This window comes from Sinocyclocheilus rhinocerous, unplaced genomic scaffold (assembly GCF_001515625.1).
Source record: "Sinocyclocheilus rhinocerous isolate Xijiao unplaced genomic scaffold, SAMN03320098_v1.1 scaffold442, whole genome shotgun sequence".
Lineage (NCBI taxonomy): Eukaryota > Metazoa > Chordata > Actinopteri > Cypriniformes > Cyprinidae > Sinocyclocheilus > Sinocyclocheilus rhinocerous.
Window position 1 is genome coordinate 771,794 of NW_015641030.1, and position 12,042 is coordinate 783,835.

The following is a 12,042-nucleotide window of genomic DNA, read 5'->3' on the forward strand; positions in this document are numbered from 1 at the left end:
AGCAGGGATGCATAAAAATAATCATTTATATTTATATAGAGATTTATACTTTAAACATTGTTTTTAAAAACTTTCTATTCATCAAAGAATCCTGAAAAAAAGAATGACGCATTCCACAAAAAATATTAAGCAGCACAACTTTTTTTAAATTGATGATAATAAGACATGTTTCTTGAGCACCAAATCTTATTTCTGTAGGAAAATTCAGATTTTCCATCACAGGAATACATTGCATTTTAAAATATATTGAACTAGAAAACAGTTATTTTAAGATGTAATAATATTTCACAATTTTACAGTTTTACTGTATTTTTGATCAAATAAATGCAGCCTTGGTAAGCATAAGAGATGACTTTCAAAACATTAAACATTCTTACTGACACCAAACTTTTAAATAAAACATCACTGATTTCTCTTCATTTGGGGCCCTTTCTTTCTCCTCATATTAATGTGTACTTACTTATGATTATTTAAATTAATTAACTGCATATCATGTAATTAACTTGATTAACATGTTAAATTGATTGTCAGCACTATTTCCTGACAGCCTTTGATTGAAAAGGTAGATTACTATGGATGTCATATTGACTGACACATGTTTGTCAGTATCCTATAATACTGCTATATTTAATTTCTCTGCTGTCTCAACTTAATAGGGTTACATAAAGCAGAACACATTTCATTTCTGTATTTATGAGGTGATTTTAAACCTCGAAGCCTTTCTGTTGCAATCTCACAAACATTCTGGATGTTTGATAGCTCTGGAAAAATGAAATGACTTTTTTTACACAAATAACAAAAGGAATATGTCAGATTAATGTAGAAGTCATAATTTCAGCCCGCACGGTGTCATTATTGGATATGCTCGGAGGGTAAACATTTGTGAGCACTTTTAATAATCCCTGACGGAACACAAGATTATGGCTTTTACAGAAAGCCAAGCCCAAACACACAGAATCTGGATCCTCTTGAAAGAAGATTCTCCATGCTTATTTCCTGTGTTAATCCTCATTAAGGGCCCACGTTGAACACACAAGCATAAAATGCCTTCAGGAGGCAATGATATTGTCGCCGCTGCCCATACATACAAAAAAAAGGCATACAAACAAAAATGACAAAATTGTTATTTTTTGGGTGAACTATCCCTTTAAATTGAGTCCAAAAACTTTTATCCATATACTGTATGCTGATCCTCAGGCAAATAAATAACAGGTCCATCCATATTTCATAGCTCCTCCTGCAGTGCAGTCTAGATTCTCTTCTGCTACTCGTGCAGCTGTGACTGGGCCGTACACAGGGGCATGTGGCGCGGCTAACTCAGGGATACGGATTGACACGGGGCCTAATCAGCGCATCAAGGGAGGAGGACACTGTACAGTTCATTTAATGACCATATGAATTATGTATGTGCCGCAGCAGGGGAGGAGATGGAGGAAGTGTGGCTGAGGGTGAGGTGGGGAAGATACAGAAACGGTAACTGATTAATATGAGTTTTCCTTCCTTTCTACCTTTTTTGTCTTCTCTGGGGAGCAGAATCTCTTTTAATATCAGTTTTATTCATCCCAAAGTGAAAGAAGGGCACAGCGCCAGCAGACTAGAGTCTCTTAACAAGACTGTCATTGTTGTATTTCCTGAGCGGGCACCTCGAACAGCCCACATGAAAGCCTATGATGAATTTAGAAGTGGTTTATCTCACACCATTACTACTGGAGCTACCAAAAGATCAACAATGGATCAAAGTACAAATGGACCAGAGTTCTGTCTTTAAAACAGAAAGAAATGATTACTCAGTAAATGCAGTAGGTTCTAAAAGTCTCCAAAAGTTATTTAACACAAAATGTTTCATTAACCCTTAAATGCATTAATGTTTCGCCAATCATTATTACATATTCGGGTCTTTAGCGACCCAGACCAATATATCCAGCACGGATGGATCTCTAACTGCTGCAATAGTAAAATACTCTCTTGATATTTTAAAAACAATTACAGAAGAATAAAATAAAGCATATTTCATTACCTTTTGATAAAAGGGTTCAATCTGAGCAGATGATTTTACCATCGCTGTCATCGTCAGAGCGCACTTCCACAGTACATTCAGCATCTGCCTCATATTCACGATCTCAACCATATTCTCAAAACTATCGTTTTCAATGACTTCATATTCAATATTTTGATCACTGGCAGCTTATTTACCACATCCAGCATCAAATGACAGTGACATTTATAATTCATTGCGTATAGCAATTGCGCTCCAGTAAAGCCATTCAAATCAGTTAAATTTTTGCTGATGTTTGTTTTATGCCTTCCGTAATTATGAGTGAAAGGTCACGTCATTATTGTGTAACAAACAGTGCCACCTTGAGGAAAAAAGATGCATTGCACATATTGAGTCATCAGATATGTAAATATAGTTGCGCAGGAAAAAAATACTTACACATTTACATACCTCGGGTCTCTAGCGACCCTATACACGTTTTACAAAAAATTTATCAGAAAACTGCCATTTTTTTATATTTTACTATTTTTTTCTTGTTATATTGTTTATAATTAATAAGGAGGGAGAGGGTGATGTCCCGGGTCGCTAAAGACCCGAGGTATACATTTAAGGGTTAATTAAATTCTAAAAATATCTATCTATCTATCTATCATTTTATTTCCAGGGTTTCACATTGTCAGTGTCACAGTTACTTGATCTTAAATATTAAATATTACCTAACCCTAATTCCTTATTTTTAAATATAAAATAATAATAATGAAATAATAATTGTATTTATTACTAAAAATATTATTTTAATATGTAATTACTGTGCATCTTAAAAAGTTTTTGCTGATTTGACAAAAAAAAATCTTAATCTGATGATGCTGAGTTAAAAAATATCAGTAAAAACTTTCCATCCCTATGGTATGTAAAATATTTATATGTATCAGCTATAGGGCTGTCAAAATGACTGAAAAACTAAATTTGAATTTTCTACTTAAATATTATCAAAATTCAAATTATATTCGAATTTAAAAGGCATAATTTCAGTTAGGGGGAAAAAAGCTTTTGGCTTCTCTCCTGAGGCCACAAGAGGGTGCATCGAGCAAAATATTATGCACGTTTCTTAAAAACGTAATAAAATAACACGACTATGCATAATGTTTAAAATAATGTAAATGACTGAAAAACTAAATGTGAATTTTCTACTTATTATCAAAATTCGAATTATATTCGAATTTAAAAGGCATAATTTCAGTTAGGGGGAAAAAAGTTTTTGGCTTCTCTCCTGAGGCCACAAGAGGGTGCATCGAGCAAAATATTATGCACGTTTCTTAAAAACGTAATAAAATAACACGACTATGCATAATGTTTAAAATAATGTTTATAAACCATACATAATTAATAAAGTTGCTTAAACAATTAGAAAAAAAAACAGCACCATGCATGTATGTGTTAATACAAAGGACCGAAAACCAATCACAAAGAGTAGGCTACTTTCTTCATTTAAAAACATGAGATACAGTGGGATGGATAGGCTAACAAAAGCATTCAAATGCAATCAATGACACATACATCGTCATCGCATCTCGTGCGCCACTGATAAGGCTGCCTGACGGCTGACGCAGACCTTAAATTCGAATGCAACGTTTTTGCATTCGAATGTGGATTTTTTTTTTTTAATTTGACGAATATTCGAAATTCGAATTTTTTTTTGACAGCTCTAATCAGCTATAATGCACTTATTAAAATAAAAGCAGTCAAATGTCAGAAGTTTTAATAACAAAAAGAAGTATTCAACATGTACCATTTAAATTTTAATCTGCAAAATTTTATGAATAAATAACTTTTTTTTTCACAAAATCTGTAGTAAAACACAGATATAGCAGAAAACATCTGGGCCATGTTTGCATTTTCTTCTGTCACTGGCCATAATTCTAACCAGAAAATAATAATTAGGCATAAAATAATGTCTTTTGAATCATTCTTACACATGAAATTGGCTAAGAATTGAACTAGCAGATGTAACTTGGCTCAGAGGAAGATAGGAATTGTGTTTTTGCGGCAGTTTTTCTGGTGATTAAGGAATAATGCAAGACTTCTTCACCTTACAAATAGCTGTCAAAGGCAAAAATGCTATAAAATGCACATAATATTTTGTATGAAAGTCTGATGTCCTTGAACAAAGCTAGTTTTGACATGATTTTTAGAATCAGCACCCCGAAATTAGTAAGAAACAAGTATTGGATTTCATTCAGCAAATATGATGGATGGTGGAATGTATCCTGCCTAAATGTTTACACAAAATATTAAAAATTACATATATAATATTAAAATATAAATTCATAGACAGACAGATAGATATATACTGTAGATAGACAGATTCATTTAGTGAGTACAAGCAGTTCCCATTACCTCATCCCTTTTTTGATGGTCTGTGTTTAATGATATCCTCATGAAACAGCTCCACTAATCATAATGTTGCTAATAGTGTTTTTTTTTTAGTGGTACAACATATGCAGTGGGTTCCTGATGAAGCTGATTGCACAGAATTTCTCATTAGAACTGCAGGAGCTCCTTATATATTTATTAACTGAATTAATCATCTATGAGCTATGATGCTAATATTGCATAATATTAAATATACTTTCAAACTCTAAATACTCAGCAGTTTCATTTGCTTGAGCACATTTAAGTTACAGCTATGCATAGTTGACTAATAAATTGACGTAGCACTGCCACGGAACTGAATTAAAAGCGAATATGTCTTTGGGGGAAGTGATTTATCATCTAAACCATGGCGAGTTTGGCTCGTGCAAGGTAGAAATACGGTGAACGAAACCTAGGAATCATGTTCACGCAGTGGACGCCATGTAGGGAATGCCTCCTCATGAAGTCATGCTACTTATGCATGTATAAATCTCAATACTGTTCATGTGCTCGCATGAAACAAGGTTTAATTGGTCTGAAGAGGAACACCGGCGTGTAACAGAAAGCTTTGTAGCCGGTATCCACTCGCTCCTGAAATGATAGCGGCTCTCACTTTGCAGCGGGTTTCAAATGCATTTGCAGTTTTGCTTTTCAGCAAACGGCTCCACTGGGCAGCACGTCTTCCTCCATTAGTGCATAAGACGCGGCTGTGGTGTAAATCATTTATTGCGTTCTCAAGTTTGCTGTGTTCCGATAGCAGTATGGCAGGAGATAATGAGATTGTTCGCGGAGCAAGGCGGTGCTCCAAGCCAATGGCTTAATGGTAAACACACATGGGGAAGCCCAGGTGCAGCCATCTGCACTGTTCAATAGCACAGTAAATACTGACAAGATGCACGTATACTCATGGGAGGGATGGGAGACTGGCTTACCCTCGACAAACAACACCCACGCACCACTAACAGAAGACTGGCAGAGATTTCTGCATAAATAATAACTTCATATTTCCAAAATGGTGTACAGACATGAATTGTTTCACTAAAATGAACCAAATTTTCCAACACTACATTTGAAAAACCAAACTGATTCACTATCAATCAATCACAATTTCTAATGCTACAATAGAGAGAGAGAGAGAGAGAGAGAGAGAGAGCATTTAGAATCAAACTTTCTAACACTACATCAGGATTGTTTAGGACGAACCAATTCAATAGAATGAACCAAAATTTTCCAACTCTTACATATGAAAAAACGAAATTATTCACTATAGTGTATCAAACATTTTAACACTACATATGAAAATTAGAACTGATTAAGTACAATGAATCAAACTTTCCGATGCTACATTTAAGAGAGAGAGAACATTTAGATTGAATCAATCTAGAAAAAAATCTAGAATTAATAAAACATTTCAACACTACATGTAAGAGTGAGGATTGTTCATCACAAACTGATTCACTAAAATGAATCGAACTGTCTAGTGAGAGGATCCTTTCGGATTAACCAATTTACTAGAATGAACCAAACTTTCCAAAACTACATATGAAAAACCATTCTGATTCACTAGAATGGATCAAACATTTCAATGCTACACATGAGATTTAGAACTGATTCACTAGAATGAATCAAACTTTCCAATGCTACATATGAAAAACCGTTTTGATTCACTAGAATGGATCAAACATTTCAATGCTGCATATGAGAATCAGAACTGATTCACTAGAATGAACCAAAACTTCCAAAACTACATATGAAAAACCATTCTGATTCACTAGAATGGATTCAACATTTCAGTGCTACATATGAAAATTAGAACTGATTCACTAGAATGAATCAAACTTTCCAATGCTACATTTGAGAGAAAGGACATTTAGTTCACCAAAATGAATCAAACTTTCCAACACTACATATAAGAGTAAGGAATCTTTAGGATGAACCGATTCACCAGAATGAACCAAACTTTCCAACACTACATTATGAAAAAACGAAATTATTCACTATAGTGTATCAAACATTTTAACACTACATATGAAAATTAGAACTGATTAAGTACAATGAATCAAACTTTCCGATGCTACATTTAAGAGAGAGAGAACATTTAGATTGAATCAATCTAGAAAAAAATCTAGAATTAATAAAACATTTCAACACTACATGTAAGAGTGAGGATTGTTCATCACAAACTGATTCACTAAAATGAATCGAACTGTCTAGTGAGAGGATCCTTTCGGATTAACCAATTTACTAGAATGAACCAAACTTTCCAAAACTACATATGAAAAACCATTCTGATTCACTAGAATGGATCAAACATTTCAATGCTACACATGAGATTTAGAACTGATTCACTAGAATGAATCAAACTTTCCAATGCTACATATGAAAAACCGTTTTGATTCACTAGAATGGATGAAACATTTCAATGCTACATATGAGAATCAGAACTGATTCACTAGGATGAACCAAATCTTCCAACACTACATATGAAAAACCGTTCTGATTCACTAGAATGGATTCAACATTTCAGTACTACATATGAGAATCAGAACTGATTCACTAGAATGAATCAAACTTCCCAATGCTACATTGAGAGAAAGGACATTTAGTTTAACCAAAATGAATCAAACTTTCCGACACTACATATGAAAAACAGAACTGATTCAATAGAATAAATTAAACTTTTCAACACTTCATGTGAGAGAGAAGATTGATTAGTAGGTATTGATTCACTATAAATAAATATTTTCAACACTACAAATGAGAATCCATATTAATTCACTAGAATGACTCAAAGTTTCCATGACTATATATAAGAAACAGAACTTGATTCAGTAAAATTAATCAAATTTCCCAACGCTATATGAGAAGGCTGTTTAGGATGAACCAAATTACTATGCTACATATACGAGCAAAGACTGTTTAGAACAATTCGGTTCACCAGAATGAGTTACTTTCCAAATCATATTTGAGAGTGAGAATAATTTAGGACAAACTGGTTCACTACAATGAATCAAACTTTCTAATGATACTTAAGAGTAGTGTTAATTTAGTTAACGAAGACTATGACGAAAAATGTTCGTTGACGAGCTTTTTTCCCATGACTAAGACGAGACGAAGACGAGGCGATAATGAGGTCAATAAACGATAACTAAGACTATATCATTGTCTGAAAACACAGACAAACAAGCTGGAGTTAGCGATCTAATGAAATTGTCACTCAGCCGGTCTGTGTTCTGTCATGAGATCTCGACTGTATTGTTTGCGATTGTGATCGCTGAATAAATGCACTTACTCAACCGCTGTTGTTTTAATAGAGAAACAGGCTATTGCCATTTGAAATTACAAGGAATTTCACTGTTATAATATTTTTCGTTTGTTTTAGCTGTTTTCATAATGTAGACAGAGAGATTGCATAAGTCTTTGGTATTCATTTATATAATAAAAAGCCTATAATAAATCAGTACACTAGATGAGGTAAAGTACACCATGTACATGTGCATCTCAATAAATTAGAATGTCGTGGAAAAGTTCATTTATTTCAGTAATTCAACTAAAATTGTGAAACTCGTGTATTAAATAAATTCAATGCACACAGACTGAAGTAGTTTAAGTCTTTAGTTCTTTTAATTGTGATGATTTTGGCTCACAATCATCACAATTAAAAGAACCAAAGACTTAAACTACTTCAGTCTGTGTGCACTGAATTTATTTAATACACGAGTTTCACAATTTGAGTTGAATTACTGAAATAAATGAACTTTTCCACAACATTCTAATTTATTGAGATGCACCTGTATGTGTTCACATTCTATTGATTTGTGCTTACTGGTGAAAGTGCAATAGGCTTCCTGAAATGCAAAAGTAAATTTCTCAAATGACAACAATCATTACGATTATAATTTTGAGGAAAAAAATATTTTTTATCAGTTTAACCATTATACAGAATGACGAAAATGTGACTAATATTTGTACGCCCAATTTTCTGTCGTACGTTCGTTTCATAAATGAGGCCCCATGAGTCAACATTCTATTGATTTGTACTTACTGGTTAAAGTGCAATGCCTGAAATGCAAAAGTACATTTCTCAAATGACAACAATCATTACGATTATAATTTTGAGGAAAAAAATATTTTTTATCAGTTTAACCATTGTACAGAATGATGAAAATGTGACTAAGATTTCATTGACTAAAACTTGACTAAAATGCTAACATTTCATTGACTTAAACTTGACTAAACAAAATCAGGACAAGGTTGTCTAAATATGATAACTAAAATGTACATTTGAGTAAGACTAAGACTAAATTAAAAATGGCTGCCAAAATTAATACTGTACAGTTAATTAATAATAATCTTATTGCTAAAATGTCAAGTTTTCATTGACTAAAACTAGACTAAAATACTTCAGGTTTTCTTGGACTAAAACTAGACTAAAATGTTGAGACTTTTAGTTGACTAAAACTAAATAGGATAAGGTTGACTAAATATGATAAAAACTAACAAGGGCATTTTAACACGGGACTAAGACTAAAATGAAAATAGCTGACAAAATTAACACTACTTAAGAGAAACAGAAAAGGTTCTTTAGAATGAACTGATTTGCTACAGTGATTTGAACTTTCCAATAATATTGCAAAACTAGAATATTATTCAAATGACAAAGTTACAGCCCTGGTGTCCTTTGCCAACTTTAGGCCGTCATTCTAGTCTCTTTATCAGTGTTATAAACCCAGTTGTGCTTACAGAAGCATCACAGAACTGCATATAAAATAATAAAGGTTACAAATTGCACTGGCCCTTTTCTGTTTCTCATAATTGCTGTCATAATCTCTTCTGCGGTTACACCACATATGTCAAAGGGTGTGGCGAACAAGCACTTAAAAGCCTGAGAGAGTCAAGCGGGAACATAAGCGATGAAACCGAGAGACATGGTCTCCTGGGCGGCTCGCTGCCTCTCCGGTCTTGTTTTGGAAAGATAGGAAGGCATGTGGTATCTCATCTCATCCGAAGCCAAGCTTTTCCTTTTTTATCTCCGTTTTTTTTTCTTTCCGGGGAAAATCAATTAACACTGTATCATGGGCACATCAAGTCCCGTAATCCCTCAGTCAGAATTTAAGCATCTGTCAGCCAATGCGACTGAAGCCCCACAATCAACGGCATAAATCAAAAGAAGCTCTGGGTATTAGGTGTTATTGGGAAAGAGGTAAAAATACATAACTCACAGCGGACACAGGTGCCTGTGTCAAATGCCAGCGCGAGGAGCGAAAGCGCGACTAGAGAGAGGGAGAAAGGAACCGAACACGTGTTCACTCATATAAAACGTCCATTAATCACAAGCTGTCCTCCGTGCCTCGCTTGACAAATGAACCTGGAAAATGATGGTTACTGCAAAAAGAAGACACGTCAGCGTGAGTTATTCTCCTGCCCCGTGACTATGATGTCAAATTAATATTAGGCACAAAAAAAGAGGACCTGAGCTTTTAATCTCCTCTTTAGCTCATCATCTCAGCCGTTCTTAATGGATTACGTTATTAAATAGCATGTGACTCTGGTAACGGATGCCCATCGGCACACCCTTCTCTACTTTTCATACCGCATTGATTTTACTCCAGCCGACCTAATCGGCTCAGATTATTGATTACGAGGAGGAATTGTGCCGGACACTTATTCCCGAAACTTACAACTCACCTTTGCGTGAACATACAGCGTAATGTCATTATCGTAAAAACCCTTTATCTCGTTTCATTAAAGGATGTTGTAATCTATCTGGCTGAGACTTTCCGCCAGCATTTAGTGCTTTATAAAGAATAGTCGTGTATGACGAGGGAAAAAAGGTGTGCGGGTGGTTTTATTTTGGGACATGGTGGAGCCACAGTCAATTGCCCTTTACGACCCGGGCCGCATTAACCTGAACCTGCGCTAAATCATTCTGCGATGTACTGTACATCTGCAGAGCATGTAAAACACAGCCAGGTTAGGAGTCAAGATCTGGCGTTTGATTCCACATGTCCTTGGTGATCAGTGTAACAGATGTATTTGCTTGATTAATGACCTAAAAATAGTGCCGAATTTTAAATATAATTTTTCAATATAAAAAATTATATTTGAAAAAATATTTGAACATTAAAGTGAAATTATTTTATTATTATAATATATACTATATTATTATATATTATTATTTCAATATTTAATAATATATGCTACTTAAATGTTTACACAAAATATTGAATATTATAAATGTAATAATAAACTATAAATCCTTATACAGATAAATAAACATTCAGATAGATAGATAGATAGATAGATAGATGTGTATTACAAGAAAAAAAAAAGGTGTGCATGTGGTTTAAATTCAGGATGTGGCAGAGCCACAGTCAATTGCCCTTTACGACCCGGGCTGCAATAACCAGGACCTGCACTAAATCATTCAGATGTACATCTGCAGGGCATGTAAAGACACAGCCAGGTTGGGCATCATGATCTGACATTTGATTCCACATGTCCTTGGTGCTCATTCAGTATTCAGTGCATCCCATGATGCACCACTTTATCAGTTGAACTCCATGTTTGTTCATTATTGACGCCGGCGGCTGGATAACAGCACAATCGGGAAGGCAGACTTCAATGTAACACCTCGCGTACGGTCGGTGAGTCAGGGAGAAGCGGTGGACTGCAGTCATCACATCACAATGTGGGTACACAGTGTTCTGATGTATTCATATTACCTTGACATTCGGCGCAATACAAAGACTTTGGTTGGAAATGCCAGAGAACTGGAAAGTGAATGATAAAAGTGCCACGGGAGGTGGCCGGGGAGGGATGAGTCAAGGTTAGGTCACTGCAATATGGGGAGACGGAGAGGAAGGGAGGGGAGACAGGTTTAAAAAAGTATAAAAGGGAAAGAAAAAAGCAAGAAGAGAGAGAATATAGAGAGTGAAATACTAGAGGGGCGTTTGAAGTATCACACAGTCTGCTCACATCTCTAAAACACAATGCGCTAAAGCTGACTGACGGCATAAACACAGTTCCAGAACACCCACGGGGAAGTCTGCATGGGACACATGGAAATATCTGGAATATTTGTGAGATCTGTCATTGGCTCTATAACATCAGTTGTATTTATGTAAAACGCTGCTTCTGAAGCTACATGTTGAATGAATACTCACACATTAGGAGGGTCAATGGAATAAAATACAATTAAACAATAGTGCTGTGATTTCCTTCTCATGTTGATTCTTGTGTGGCTGTGAATACATTTGAATGCTATAACTTCTGTACAAATAGTAATAATAATTCGATCAGTGTAAGCAAACATTCTGGGCCAGAGAGATCAAGATGTTTTCGTCTTGGCACCCAGCAATCCTGTATCAGTTTTGTGGTGGACGTATCCCTGCTGAGAATGCTAGTACCGCTAGTAAACAGCATGTATGTTGTATTTTGGATGCTGGTGTGCTGGTTTCCCCATCCGGTTTCTTAACTAACAGGAAGCCGCTCTTGGTCAAACAGCTTTATTCAAAAAAATTAAATTGTTTTTTTTTTGTGCTAAACCTAGGGATGGGAATCATAAATAATGTAACCATTTTGATTTCTGTTCATAATAATAACAATAATAATAATAAGTATTATTATTAATA

The 12,042-nt window shown here is 34.9% G+C and overlaps 1 protein-coding gene across 1 annotated transcript in view; it reads right to left on the minus strand.

The window, feature by feature from the left end:
• Window positions 1-12,042, minus strand: part of LOC107754205 (potassium voltage-gated channel subfamily B member 2-like) — a 123,154-nt gene that overhangs the window by 76,309 nt on the left and 34,803 nt on the right. The window lies entirely within an intron of this gene.